Consider the following 13,270-nt stretch of genomic DNA (forward strand, 5'->3'; position numbering starts at 1 on the left):
AACCCAAGGGGGAAGAGCTGTGACAAGCTCAGTCTGAGTGTAAGGGGTGAGCAGACCTGCTGGGTTCAACAACAAACTGCAAAGAAATGAGCCGAGCAGGTAACGTTGCGAGCGATGTTTAATTATGTTCAGGGACAGACTGAAATGAAAAGCACACAGTCAACATGTTCATGCCTAGTGGTGCCTGAAATCTGAACTCGGCTTTGGATCAGAGTCTTGCAAAGAGTCAGCCTGGGCCAACCCAAAATCCTGAGATGCAAATGTCTCTGAACCCTGGAGCTGCTGAACCTCAGATGTGCCGTGCGGCTAATTCGCATGATTTAATTAGCGAGTCTTGCAACATACGGTACCTGCCTTAAAGCTGCAGCTCTTGGATGCGATGAGAACCCCAGCTCTTATTCAAATTTATTTTTCAAGTCGATGCCTGTCTTTTATGTTTGCAGAACAAAACATGATGCCGTGACATCAGGTGATGAAGGAAACCAACCCAAAAGTTAGGGTTTCCTTTAATATCTCAGTTTGCCTCCTCTTTTTGAGGATTTAAGCAATAATTCAGCTGCATTACACTTCTGTCTACAAAATCGTTGCAAGCAAGTGCTAAGAAACACCCTACGAGGACAACCCCGGGGCTAACGTAAATAGGTGTAACCCCTGCATGCCTGAAGCTGAAATTTTGGAGAAGGCAGAAAGGACTGCAATATCCATGTCTTCCTCTGCCCTCTTTCCCTGTAGTACAGCTACTTCATCATCCTCGCTGTCGGCGGGGGGCGAGGAGCTGGGGTCCAGCCAGGCTCCAGCAGCTGTGTCCGTGCTCCCGCAGGGCAGCTTTTGGGAAAACAGCCTGTCCGGCCACATCATCGGCAGCAGGCTGGAAAAAAGGGCCGTGAAATCAGCTGAAACGGCCACGGGGACAACTGCCCACCGGCGAACTCATTCCAGCATTGACACAACACAGTCTGCCGAAGCATTAAATATTATCCTGCTTTGGAGCAACATTTTCACGCTAGCGCCGAGCCTAAGGGTGTATGTCACGTACTGTTACACCGCTAATTGGCTTCCACTAATAAGAGAGCATCTCGCAGCACTGCCCTTATGCTGGCAGGGATCAAGCTGCTGCTTTTTTGGGGGGGACCTCCCACCCCATCCGAGCATCCCTGCTGGGGTGAGCGGCCAGCACTGCCGCTACCTCCCGGGGGTCCGCCGGCTGAAGTGAGCTCCGGCCCTTTGCGTGACAGGTCGTGGCGATAATACGCAACTATTGACTCAGCTGCTCGCGCCTCTTTTCCCAGCAAATTAATCTGCGTTTGGGTTTCTTTCTTGTCAAGAGGAGAGGGAGCTTTGGAGCCGAGGGATGAGCTGCGGTGCTGTGTTTAATGCAAACTGCGGCCAGATAAAGTGCTGTAGGCATTGCCCAGCACACCCCCTGCGGTATCTAAACCTTGGATTTTTCAGAATGCACTGCCTTTTGCTCCTTTAGACTCATTTCACCTCCCTTTTCATTTCAGTACGCTCTCCTTCTTTGCAGCATCAGTCAGAGGTTATTTCCAGGGAGTGGGGTGTTTCTTTTTCTGCCCACTAAAGGCTTAACTATCAATAACTTGAGAGGTCTAGATCAATCGCATGTATCACTACTTTTGCCAAAAATCAGGAGTAGCTGTGATACGTGATTTTCAAAGGTATCCAAGGCTGTGAATAGCCATGAAGGGGAATTATGAAAACCAGGTTGATTTTCAGAGAGATTTTAGTGGGGATTTTTTTTGCCAGTGCTTTCTGGTGTATGAACAGCAGTCGTTTCCTTTCTGATCAACAGAGGACAGTATTCTTATATTCAGAGACTACAATACGTCTTCATCACACAGCAGCAGGCTACAGCACAAATGTAACACCATGCACTGAAAAGCTGAAGAGAAATTAAGGAATCTATCTTACACATCTCCTCTGGGTAAAATCCATCCCGTCGCAATTCGGATGATGGAAACTGGATAAATGGGCGCCAAGTCTTGTAAAATCTGATTTACTCAACAAACCATCACAAGATTTGGAATTACCATAAAATCTCATCATTTCTCCAGTTAATAAAACACTCATCAGAAGGGACTGTTATAATCCAGCGAGAGATCTGGCAATGACCGTTCATTTAACAGGGCAACACACACCAGTGCTTTCGATAAATAGCAGAATTCAAAGTAGTGTCCCAGTTATTTACAATTCTCCATTAACGAAAAACCATCTATGGCCCTGGGGACTTTATTTCAGTAAATAATGTGGTGTAAAGAAAACTTATTGAACTGAATTCCTGGAAGTTTTTAGAGATTTCCGAGCAGAATGGCCCTTTGCACAGGATCCCTGTGTCTCTGGTATTTATACACCCAGGAGGAAATTCCTGCCAATAAGCAGATTTTTTGCCCCCACACGTGGGGCTGTGCGGGGATGCTCCTGGGTCCAAGCCATGGGAGCCTCTGTGCTGCAGGTGGCCTTTCCGCAAGAGGGACAGAGGAGCACGGGGTTAGTGTGGGAAGGGTCTCTGGGCAGAAAACGTGCAGACGTTTTTCCAGGCCATAGGCTCAAATAACAAAAAAATGAGGAGTTAGGCTGAACCCAGGATGGGTGGGAGTAAATTCCTTTCCTCTAAGGCCCCGTAGGATTCCCTGTATCAAGTTTCGTAACTCCTGGATTTGAGCTGGAAGGGAGGAGCTCACAAACCCCACTCTCCTTATTTATTTGCAGTGTCTTTTGCCCCCACAAATTTCAGCTCTCCCAATCTATCTAGCTCCGGCTGGGCTGGTTCAGCTGACAAGCATCAGACAAAATACCAGTCCTTGTCACCAGTGGTGGGAAACTCAGTTAAGTTGACTTGGGATGGATTTGTACTTTCAATCAAAGTTCAGCTGAAATCAGCATTTCTTCTCTTTTGAGGGGCAAATACATGGACTTATTTGCTAGGTCCATGTCCATGCCCATGTTGGAGCTCCTGGACCCATTCCTGAGCAGCGAAACTGAACTTCTGCTTTCCATCCCATGATGATAGCAAAAGCTTTTAGATAAGCGTCAGGACTTTGGGATGAATACCTGACCCAGTGGGGTGGCTCACTCATCGCAGCTTAGCGAGTGGGGAAGTATCCTGTCCTCTGCTCAGCTCTGTGGGAACTCCTGGCAGGAACAGCTTTGGGCAGCAGTTTCCAAGAAGGAATTAGATTTAGCTTATAAATGAGTTCCTAAGCTAGGGGCCAGGGTCATTAAAAGAGGAATCTGCCCTGGGGAGGCCTGTCTGTGTTCAGATTCCTTGTACATTTCTAGAAGTTGCTCACTCACATTTTAACCATGGGCTTGACACAAAATACATGGCCCGAGCCCGGTGGAATTAAAGCTTAATGGGTTTACCCAAATTTCCTCTCTGCTGAAAAGGAAGCAAAAAAAGCCTCAGCCATGTTCCTCCGGCAACGTTCCTAATGTGTTCTTCAGGCTTTGCAGCCATTTATCTCGCGGCATTGCAGTGCTCTCAATTCCCCAGGAAGGTCTCCCTGTTCATCCTTTTCCAGGGTTCACTTGCTCCTTGAAAAGTTCAGCACGGGACCATCCCGGGCGCATTCCAGCATCCCAGCTCTGGCTGAATACCTGCCCCACATCTCCCACTGAGCCGCCGGCCCTCCTCACTCTAAAGGGCTGATGATAAATGGTTCCTCGGAGCAGTGGCAATTTCATGGTTCGTTGGGCACAACCACTCTGCATTTTCACCCCCTAGATAATCAAGCTATTACCGGACAATGAGGAACAGATTGCATCTACTGAAGCATCCCTGAACAATGGGCCATATATCTCTGGCATCTCCCACGCTGGGGATGGAGGGAGGGGATATTTTGAAGGGGAGAGGAGGATAGGTAATCCCAGGTATTTTAGCATCATTTTGTCTGCCCCTTTATCTGCTGCTGAGGGAAATCGCATCCCTGGGTTCAGCCAGGGCTGGGCTGGAATGAGCTGGGATTTTAGCCCTGGTGTTTTCCGTTTATTTTATCTCACCTCTCACATTCCAGGATCAGTTCCTCCTCTCCTCCTCCTCCTTTATGATTTACAATAGCCTCAGGCTTTTGCAGCTGATAAAAGGCGCTACTACACCTGAGTGCCCCACAATCTTTGTCTTTTCCCAAATGCTCTCTTTCTTCCCACCCCAACTCATAAGATAAGGATCCAGCTCCACTGTGCAGCAGGGAAACTGAGGCAGGCTTAGCCTGCTCATAGGGAGTTGAGTTGCAATGTGCACCACATTTATGGCTGCCCATGGAGAACCTATGTTCTCCACGTGTCCGTGGGCATAGAAAGCATCCGCAGAAAACCAAGGACTAAAATGCAGCTCTCTGATAGTCTGAATTAATCTCTGAAACTTTAGGCAGTAGTAGCTGTGGCAAGGTACGTAAAGTAATTTTCATTCCATACCAGAATTGGGGCTCCTTCACCGCCCTCACCTTCTGCCTTTGCTTGCAAATCTAGCTCTGGTGAAATCTGCAGTGGCCATAACATGAATTTTATATGAGAAATACAAAGCTTATGTGAGGTGACTATGACACGGCAAGACTTACAAGTTTTTTAAGTGTAAAGATGGTCTATTTAAGACAGCAAATACTGATATACAGATTTGTTGGTTAGAAGTAAGGTTTGGATATCAGGTTACCTCTTCTCAGAAGAAGCATAGGTCTGTGTACATACTGTACTAAAAATTATTCTAGAGCTTCCACAGTAGAGCAATATATTACATCTTTCTAACTCCATCTGTTTTATGGCTTTGCTGCTCCTTTGCTCTTTATTTAAGCTTCTGACACTGAAATGATTTTGTGCTCTTTGACTTTTCCAGCCAACCATACCATGTCCTAACGTTATCCGTGGTAAATAAAATAATAGTCATAATTAAAAATAAACAGGGCAAAGAATGAGATACCAAGCCTGATGTGCCACTGAATCACTTAACGGTGGTAAAATATTGCTGTATCTTATGGAAAGTTTAATCAGGCAAAGAATTTCATGCAGTTGTCTCCCTTTAACCTTCCCACCCCCTTCTTCTCCCCCCGCAAAAAAACCCTCCTTGAAGTGAAATATTTATGATTTTAATAAATTAAAGAACATGGCTAATTAGCTCCATCATCAACACCCACAAGGCTGTTAGAGTGACTGAGAATGCTCGAGTTTAATATTGCTCCAGCCGGTGAAGCAGCGAAGCGTCCCGTTCACAGGACGGTCCTCAAACGTCGTCCTTCGAGGTGTTCGGAGAGCGGCTCCTCCCTGAGACAATGCGGGGAGACGCAGATGTCCTTGGCTGGGCAGGCATGGGTTAATGCACTGGGGATTTGATCAAGCACTGTTGTATATGCATAAATATTTAGCACCTAAATGAGCTTCACGGGGAGCAGTGCTGCTTCTAAGTGACTGGTCTTATCATCACACCCATGTATGAAGAGCCATCCTGTCCTTCCACCAGTGACCAGTTCCATTCCTGGCTTTGCAGCAATGGTTTTATCCAGTCAAAATACACCCTAGACTTTAGCAACAAAATTTTAATAGACTAAAGGAAATTATTAATATTTTCTAATTTGCGTGGTGGAACCTACTCAAATTCTTACTGTTTATGCAGAGGTGGTGTTTTTTTCTCTATGTACCCTTCCACCAGACAAAACAGATCAAATGGCAAATTCCTTGCACTCATCATTGCTGGGCTGAAGTGACGGACATTGTTAATTGAGGGTGTCAAAATAATTTACTGCAAGTAATTAAATAAAATGGCAGGTTCCAAAGCCTGCTGAATTTTGATCTAAAGTCCGTAATCGGGGCTATAATTTAAAAGCACCTGACAGAAGCTTTAATTAGAGAACAAAAATGCGAGTAGCCAGTAAAGCTCTGTGATGGATGGTGGAAAGTGGGGGGAGATACCTACTCATGTCTCTTCTGCAAGATCTCCAACAGCTGGCTGATACACTATCACATGTAGGCGCTGGCTGCTCTTGCTTGAGAAGCAGAGCGGGTTGCCCCACATCTGGGTCTTCCTGTCAAGAAAAAAGTTCCAACCTTAGCTCACGGCTCTTGGTTTTCTCTTGGACGGCCAGTTATCTGAGAAAGGGATATCACTGGCTGATGATAGAGCGTGAGAGCATTTGCTAGTGGGCTCCCAGCTGGTAGAAGTACGAATTTTGTCACAGCACAGCTGCGGTCAGCGTTTGCAATGATTTTTCTGATGGCTGCAAACCTGGGGTTAGTGGCACACCAAGTTGGTCTGGTTGGCTTTGAGTTTGAAAACAAACGAATAGGTCAGCCCCTTTTGGTTGTGCTCTCCAGGCATTTCTTGCTTCCTAAATGGTTCTCCTGGGCATGCTAAGTTGTGCAGGCTGAAAAACAGTTGTTAGGTGTTCAGAGCTGGGACCTCCCAACATGCAAAGATACAACATATGGTTTATTCTTCATGACAGCCTTGGCACCAGGGGGTCACCACCCATGTTGCTTTCTAATTCCCAGATACAGCCCTACGGCCTCCCCCTCGGGGAAAAAGGAGGGGAGGGAGGAAGGAAAGGTCATGGTTTAACTTTTTGTAAGTTATCTAATATACCACTGAATTATGTCCTTACTGGGGGCTGTCAAGACTGGTTATGTCAACGTTGAGTTGCAATTGCCGGCCACCACTCTGGGGGATACATCTTCGGGGAGATGAATTTGTTGCATTTGCACTTGCTGATGCCTTTTGGCTCATCCATAGTGTGCAGGTTGGATCTAGCCAGGTCTAAGTTAAATAACTGATAAAATATCCCACGTCTGACCTGTTGTGACAGCCACTCTCCTTCTGCACTCAGCCTCTATCAGGATGAAAGCAAACCGGTGAGCACAAATGCACAATTCAGTCCAAACATTGGAAAGGAGAAATAATATGATGCATTTGCAAAGAGAAGAAGGAAAGGAAAGAAGACCCTGCTTTTTCTGTACTATGTATCAGGATTAACACTTGTCTAAAGGCAATGTAACCCCAGACGTTTGAAGTTCAGTGTAAAGTCATGACGTGCCCTGAACATCAAGCAAGGGAGTCCAAAGCCAATACTGGGTCACCTTTTGGCAGCATGAATAATCCTATGCTCTCTTGACTAAACTGCTCCCATTACCTGGATGAAGATGTTTAAGGCTCACTGGAGTACCTCCGTATTTCACAGCAAAGTGATCACATTGCCAAAGACAGAGTTACCGCATGGATCAGGTCATTATTAATTTACTTCATATGGGGGCCTGTAATTTCTCTGTTCCTGGCTCACACGTTCAAGGACGATCTCTTTGATGAAAGCAAAATCTGAAGGAGAAAGGAGCCTGCAAACCACCTGATACGCTCATTTGCAATTTCAGCTCTTCCTCAGTGGTATCAGCTGCGAAAAGGGTGGAGGGATCCTGGCAGCCCTGGCCAGTGCATTTTTACGTATGTCAGTGGAATAAAAATATTGTTTCAGCAGTTACATTGATGCTATTAAAACAGAGTTAAAGGAATAGACCCAATCTTCTGTTACCAAAACTATAATGCACTAAACCATCTATCTTGAAGGATAACTGGGAGCTGCTCAAAGAGGGAGCATATACCAGAACTGGAAGTGCAACAAGTCTCTGATTGCTGGTGAGGTTGAGAGGCTGTTTCCCTACAAAACTTCTGCTATTGCTCTCAAGAAAAAACATTTCAGCAGAGAATGGAGATGCAGTATCAGAATCACGATTCACTAGCGTTGTATCTGCGAATGTATTTCCTTTAATATGTCCTGTGTACAGAGGAACCTCATTGGTCCTAATTCGCTTTGCAAAAGGAGGACAAAGGAGACAAATCCATACTTTTCCATGGCTTCCGTCTGATTCAGCTCAAGATGAGATCAATGGAAATTGATGGACGTCTCTGCGTCCACCTTTAGGACCCCCCAGAAATTTTACAGGACGAGAGGAAGAAGCTTTTCTACCCTCTCCAGGCCCTCAGGAATATAGTGGTGACTATTTTGATGGAGTGCAGCAAGTGTGGTGTGATAACAGAAAATAATTTTAAACCATGAGGAAAAAACATTCTTGCTGAGGCTTATTTCGATGTAATGATGTTTAATGAATTGGCAAAGCCCTGCTTAGGAGAAGAAAAGCAAACTTTATGTATCTGGATCTTAATGATTAATAATTCTCCATCGTTAGGATGCCAGAGTAAACATAATTAACACTTTTCTTTTTAACCAATTGACTTTAGTTTTCCGTGGCCAATAAAGTTTGAAGAATTTTCTTTGGATCCAGTTACATGATCATTGCCTGGGAGGGATGACAGTCCACCATATATCCACAGAGCGGACAAAGTAAATGGCCTAGAAAGCTCCAAAACGTGTTTTTCACATCAGTAAAGAGGGAGATTTTTAATGATGATGTAACAATGTCAAGCATCATAAACAGTCCTTGGAGAAACATACCTTAGCTACTCAGACGTGCGTGGAAATGGAGGCAGGGAACTGTGTATTGTGTGTTGACTTGAAACATTACAGTCTGCCTAACTTACAATGGCAGCACTGGAGACAAAAAAAACCCAAATGAAGGACAAATCAATTCTGACACCGTTTTAAAAATAAGACCTCAACTGGTTTCAAATTTTTAACATCTTCTGACATTTTGGAGGCTTTTGCTAATTCTCAAAGGCCTTAAAAGCACTTTTCCTCTCACTGGCCTATTCTGATTTCCATTCAGATGCCACTTCTATTATTTAAGAGTCCTACTAAAACCGCCAAAAATGTTAATCAAGCCGTGACTCATGCCAAATAGCTCAAGTGATTTGTATTATATTTGGAGACTGAGAATTAACCAACCATTCAACTCAATGCAAAAAGAATGTTTCATGTTTAGCATTAATGTTTAATGCTTTAAAACACAAATCTTGCTGATTTTGTTGGGGTCTGGTGTGAGGTTCAAGGTGGAACTATGTGAGAACAGCTATCTGCATCTGTTGACCTACTCTCATTCCTGCAAACACTGGGCTCTTCTCAATTTTCCTCCTCTCCCGTATCTCTCTCCTGGCAGAGATGGCCATGTGGGCTCTCCAAAATCCAGGTGAGGCACAACACAGGGGCTTATTTAAAAATGGATGGCTTGGAGCAACCCTGCTGAATCTGCTGGACATTGGGTTAGGAAACGGGCAGCAACCTCCACGTAGTAGGTGGCTAAGAGCAGAAGGTCACAGTCACATCTGGAAAAGACACATCTGGATCTAGGACAGGAGGTCCCTCTATTTACACAGATGGCTGTAGACAAACCTGTCTATGCTGTCATCTGGGCTGGATATGTTTCTCCTGCGCCTGGAAGCCACATGGCTGTGTTAGGGTCATGCTATGCCCAAGCTAATATGGTAACGCAACTGTGCAACTGGTAGTCTCCTCCCACCCTCAAAAGGTCTGTATTGCTCCCTTAGAAAGATGGTTGGAAAGGTGGTTAAAAACACCAAAGCATTAGAGAAAAAGTCCGAAATTACTCTCCTAAAAAAGCACTAACAGGCTTTTTGTTTGGACGTACTCAGACACAGTCCAGCCCCTTTAACAAAACTCAAATGACACATTGCTTTTAGCATGCACTATTTCATTTTCCTTCCCTACACGGCACAAGCAGGGTGCTGTTCACTTGCATCACGTCTCATAGTAAAAGTTCTGACTTTGTCTGTACAAAAGCCCTCTGGATGCTGCAATTTCCACCACCCCCTCCCTCAGCAACCAAAACAAATCACACCTCATGTTAACAAGAAGTGTGGAAAAGCCCAGCCTTTGCAGGTTTGCTGTCAGCAGGCATAATATCTGTTTGATAACAATGACTGGGCACTGATCCACATTTGGCATATGCAAGGCTTTATTGTGTGCCTCCCTTTGCTCCTGTTCCTCCTTCCCCACACTATTTTTTAGTGGATGGCAGAGGTCTGGGGGAGTTACAGGATTTTTGGCATCCTTAATTTAAATGCTGGGGGATGATGGAAATGCAGAAGGATGTGCATACCTGTAGGAGCTATTAAAACCTGCAGCAATGCATGATTTCCTGGAGCAAAGTGAAACCGAAGGGACTTGTTTCCTTTTAGCCCATTGCCTGCTCCCACGCCACAGTATGAGCTCACCTATCTTGCTGTAACACCACCAGTGAAATGCTGATGTAGGCTATGAAGGTCCATCTATATCTGAACTGCGAGTCTCCTGGTTCCTAGCTGCCCTTTCCTACCAGTGAACAGGGCTGGTTAGGGAGAGTTTGACAAGACATCAACTTCAAAAGTTGTGTCAGTCTTGGAAGGAATTCTTAAGGGAATGGAAAGACACAAAGAATTAAAACAAACTCTAGCTACTGACTGGGGTCTCCATTAAGCCACGACTTGGAAACCCTACTCTTGTATTTCACTGTGCTGCACAAACAAATCCAAGAGTGAAGAGATCTCAAGTCTCTTCAACTCAAAGCAAGGACTGAGCCCTAAGCCTGTTGTGTGACAGGTTCTTTATTTACTCATCCAATCTGTAGGATTCCAGGATGACTTGGATGGCTTTATACAATGACTCTTTGTAGGCTATGGCAACGCATTCAAGTGTGGCCTCGATGCTGAGCAATCCTGCACTCTTAAAAGTGAGTTCACTCCTGGGCTTGTGCCATGGCTGTCCTTCCCCTGGGACAATCCCATATGAGCAGACAGTTCCTTCAAACAGACTTCCTCATTGTGCTACACAACTGCACTCGTGGCAAGGGAAATGCTGGTGATTTGGAACTTTTTTTTCCAAGAAAAACACTGATTCGAGCTTGTCGGCTTGGAATTAACTCATCTCAGGATATGAAGGTTGGAGCAAAGCAAAGATCAGAATTAACAGAAAATCATTGACACGGGGTGATTCCTGCTGAAACAAACTAAACATTCAAGCCCTCAGAAACTCTTTGAAATAAAATCTACAATGATCTGGGCCAGGGTTGGCAGCAAAAAGGTATTCCAGACCTTCAACAATGGTTTTTCCACGGTCTTACAAGGAATTCATTGTCCAATAAGCACTATTATGCATTCAAAGAAGAATTACTCTTCCAAGCCTAAAATGCATTGTTCTTTTGTTATATGCACTTTCTGTCCGTGAAGTCATGGCAAGGCGCTGAGGCTTCAGACTAACAGCAAACACTGGCTGTGATGTGATATTTCCACTTGGCTCGCCTCCCAATGGCTCCTGCTAGAGCCATTGTTCTCAATGACGGCCATCCATAAAAAGTGACAACAGCAAAGCACCTACTTCCCGAGTCGCTCGCTAAGTCCTACACATTTGGCATCTGCGTCTCGAAATGGCAAAATGGTGTTCCCAAAACACTCCTGAATTTTTCGGGATTGTTGCGACCCTTTTACCAGGAACAATTTTCTCATGACTACGACTCTGGTAGTAACGCTCTTTGCTTCAGCCTGGGATGTTTCAAAATGCTTGGAGTGGTTGGGAGCTTATGTTCTACCAGCCCAACTCCTATAAAAAACCCTAGCTTATCTCTAAAGAAACTGTTTAGCCATGTTGCAGTGTCACTTTATTCATCTTTTAAACACTCCTAACAGAAAGCAACAAAACCTACTGCTTCATTTGGCACTGGAGCAAAGTCTTCAGCGAGCGTAAGCTGCCAGGGAGCTGGCCGGGCTGTGCCAGCTTTCACCAGCTGAGCTTCGTACCAGCAATGGTTTCAGTGTTCGTGGACTTCCAACCCCCTGATGTTTGCTTCAGCTTTCAGACTGAAAGCGCACAAGAAACTCAACATAAAACTCAGACTGTAAATTTGACTTTTCCTTGGTCTCCAATCAGAACCATAAATCAACCCCAGATTTGCTTTGAACTTGGTCGCGCTTGCCCCAGAAAGTTCAGGAACTTTAATGATCCTTTGGGACAGAGTCAAGCCCATTTGAGAGCATTTGCAAAGAAAACATCAAACTGGATGAATTTTCTGTGGTTTTGCTACATGCCTTTGGCACAACCCTGGCAAACCCTGACAAAGATCCAATTCAAGTAAAAATAAAGATAAACCGGGCATTTGACTGATGTCATCAGACAACAAGCAAACAAGCAAGCTCATGGCATCCTAAGGATTTGTTTAGTTTCACTTTGCTAGAACTTTATCAGCATAATGGGACCGGTTATCCTTTCCTCTGCAATGATGTAAATCAGGAGTAAAGCCATACTTTAGCTGTGATGGTTATCAGGCTCGGATAAAGCTTTTCAGATCTTTTCTCTGTGGACTTGAAATGTCTGGCCAAACGCAGTTTTGGATCCAAGTTAATAGTCTCTCTGTGAAAATGCTGGAGAGCCCCAAAGGCATCTATATTACTCTGCCGTGCTGGGACAGAGAAGGTTTTGAAATACAGCTTTGCTGCTTAAATAGGATCTGCTGTCACTTCTCAGGTGATTCTCATTGCTTTAAACCAGAGCAAATCTGAAGCAATCAAAGTAAAAAGTTGTCCCACAGCGAGGTGAACGTGCTACTCCCAGATCTATCCTCCAAAAAGTGGCTGAAGTTTCTTCTAAACATTCTGAGTGTAGCTAACCATCTTACATTAATGTTGAGTCAAAACAAGAGATAGAATGTGTTTTTTGTGGTTTATAAATACACGCTATGTCCAAAAATCTTACAGCATGTTTAAAAGAGCCTTGCCAAGTGTTCATAGCACTTATCTTAAAATGTGCCTTTAGACTTTACAAAAATTCTAAAATTATACAAACACGTACATACATTTATACATTTCCAAGTCAGGTGGGACCTTATAATAATCCTGTCTAACCTCCTTTTATTGTTCGGTGACTTTTAAGTTTGTTTTTCTTTCTTTAAGCTGAAGTATCACAGAATTCTGCATAGAAGGGCTGTACTGAAATCATCAGCTTGGTATCTGAGTGCGGGTATTGTTAGTGAGTGGGGTCAGGCTTCTCGTTTCTCTTTTGCCTTAAGCATTCATACCCAGAAGTGTTAATAAGTTGTCGTAGAACAGTACTCGGTAAAGAGCCCAAGTTTCTGGAACCCTTTATGAAACATGAAGCTCATGACATGATACTCTGGTTCATAATATAAAGCACATTATTCCCATTTACAATGTCAGAGGGGATATTTAAGAGTAGCTACTGGAGCATTATTCACAAATGAAGTGGTGGAATACCCAAATGACCAGAATTCACATCTTTACAATGTTTGAACCTATAAACCCAGGGGTTGCGTACCTGTCTATCACCCTAATATCCAAGCATAATATAAATTATATCAGTAGTGATAGTGATGTCTC

The sequence above is a fragment of the Haliaeetus leucocephalus genome, unplaced genomic scaffold (genome assembly GCF_000737465.1).
Source record: "Haliaeetus leucocephalus isolate CR32 unplaced genomic scaffold, Haliaeetus_leucocephalus-4.0 Scaffold668, whole genome shotgun sequence".
Taxonomy (NCBI): domain Eukaryota; kingdom Metazoa; phylum Chordata; class Aves; order Accipitriformes; family Accipitridae; genus Haliaeetus; species Haliaeetus leucocephalus.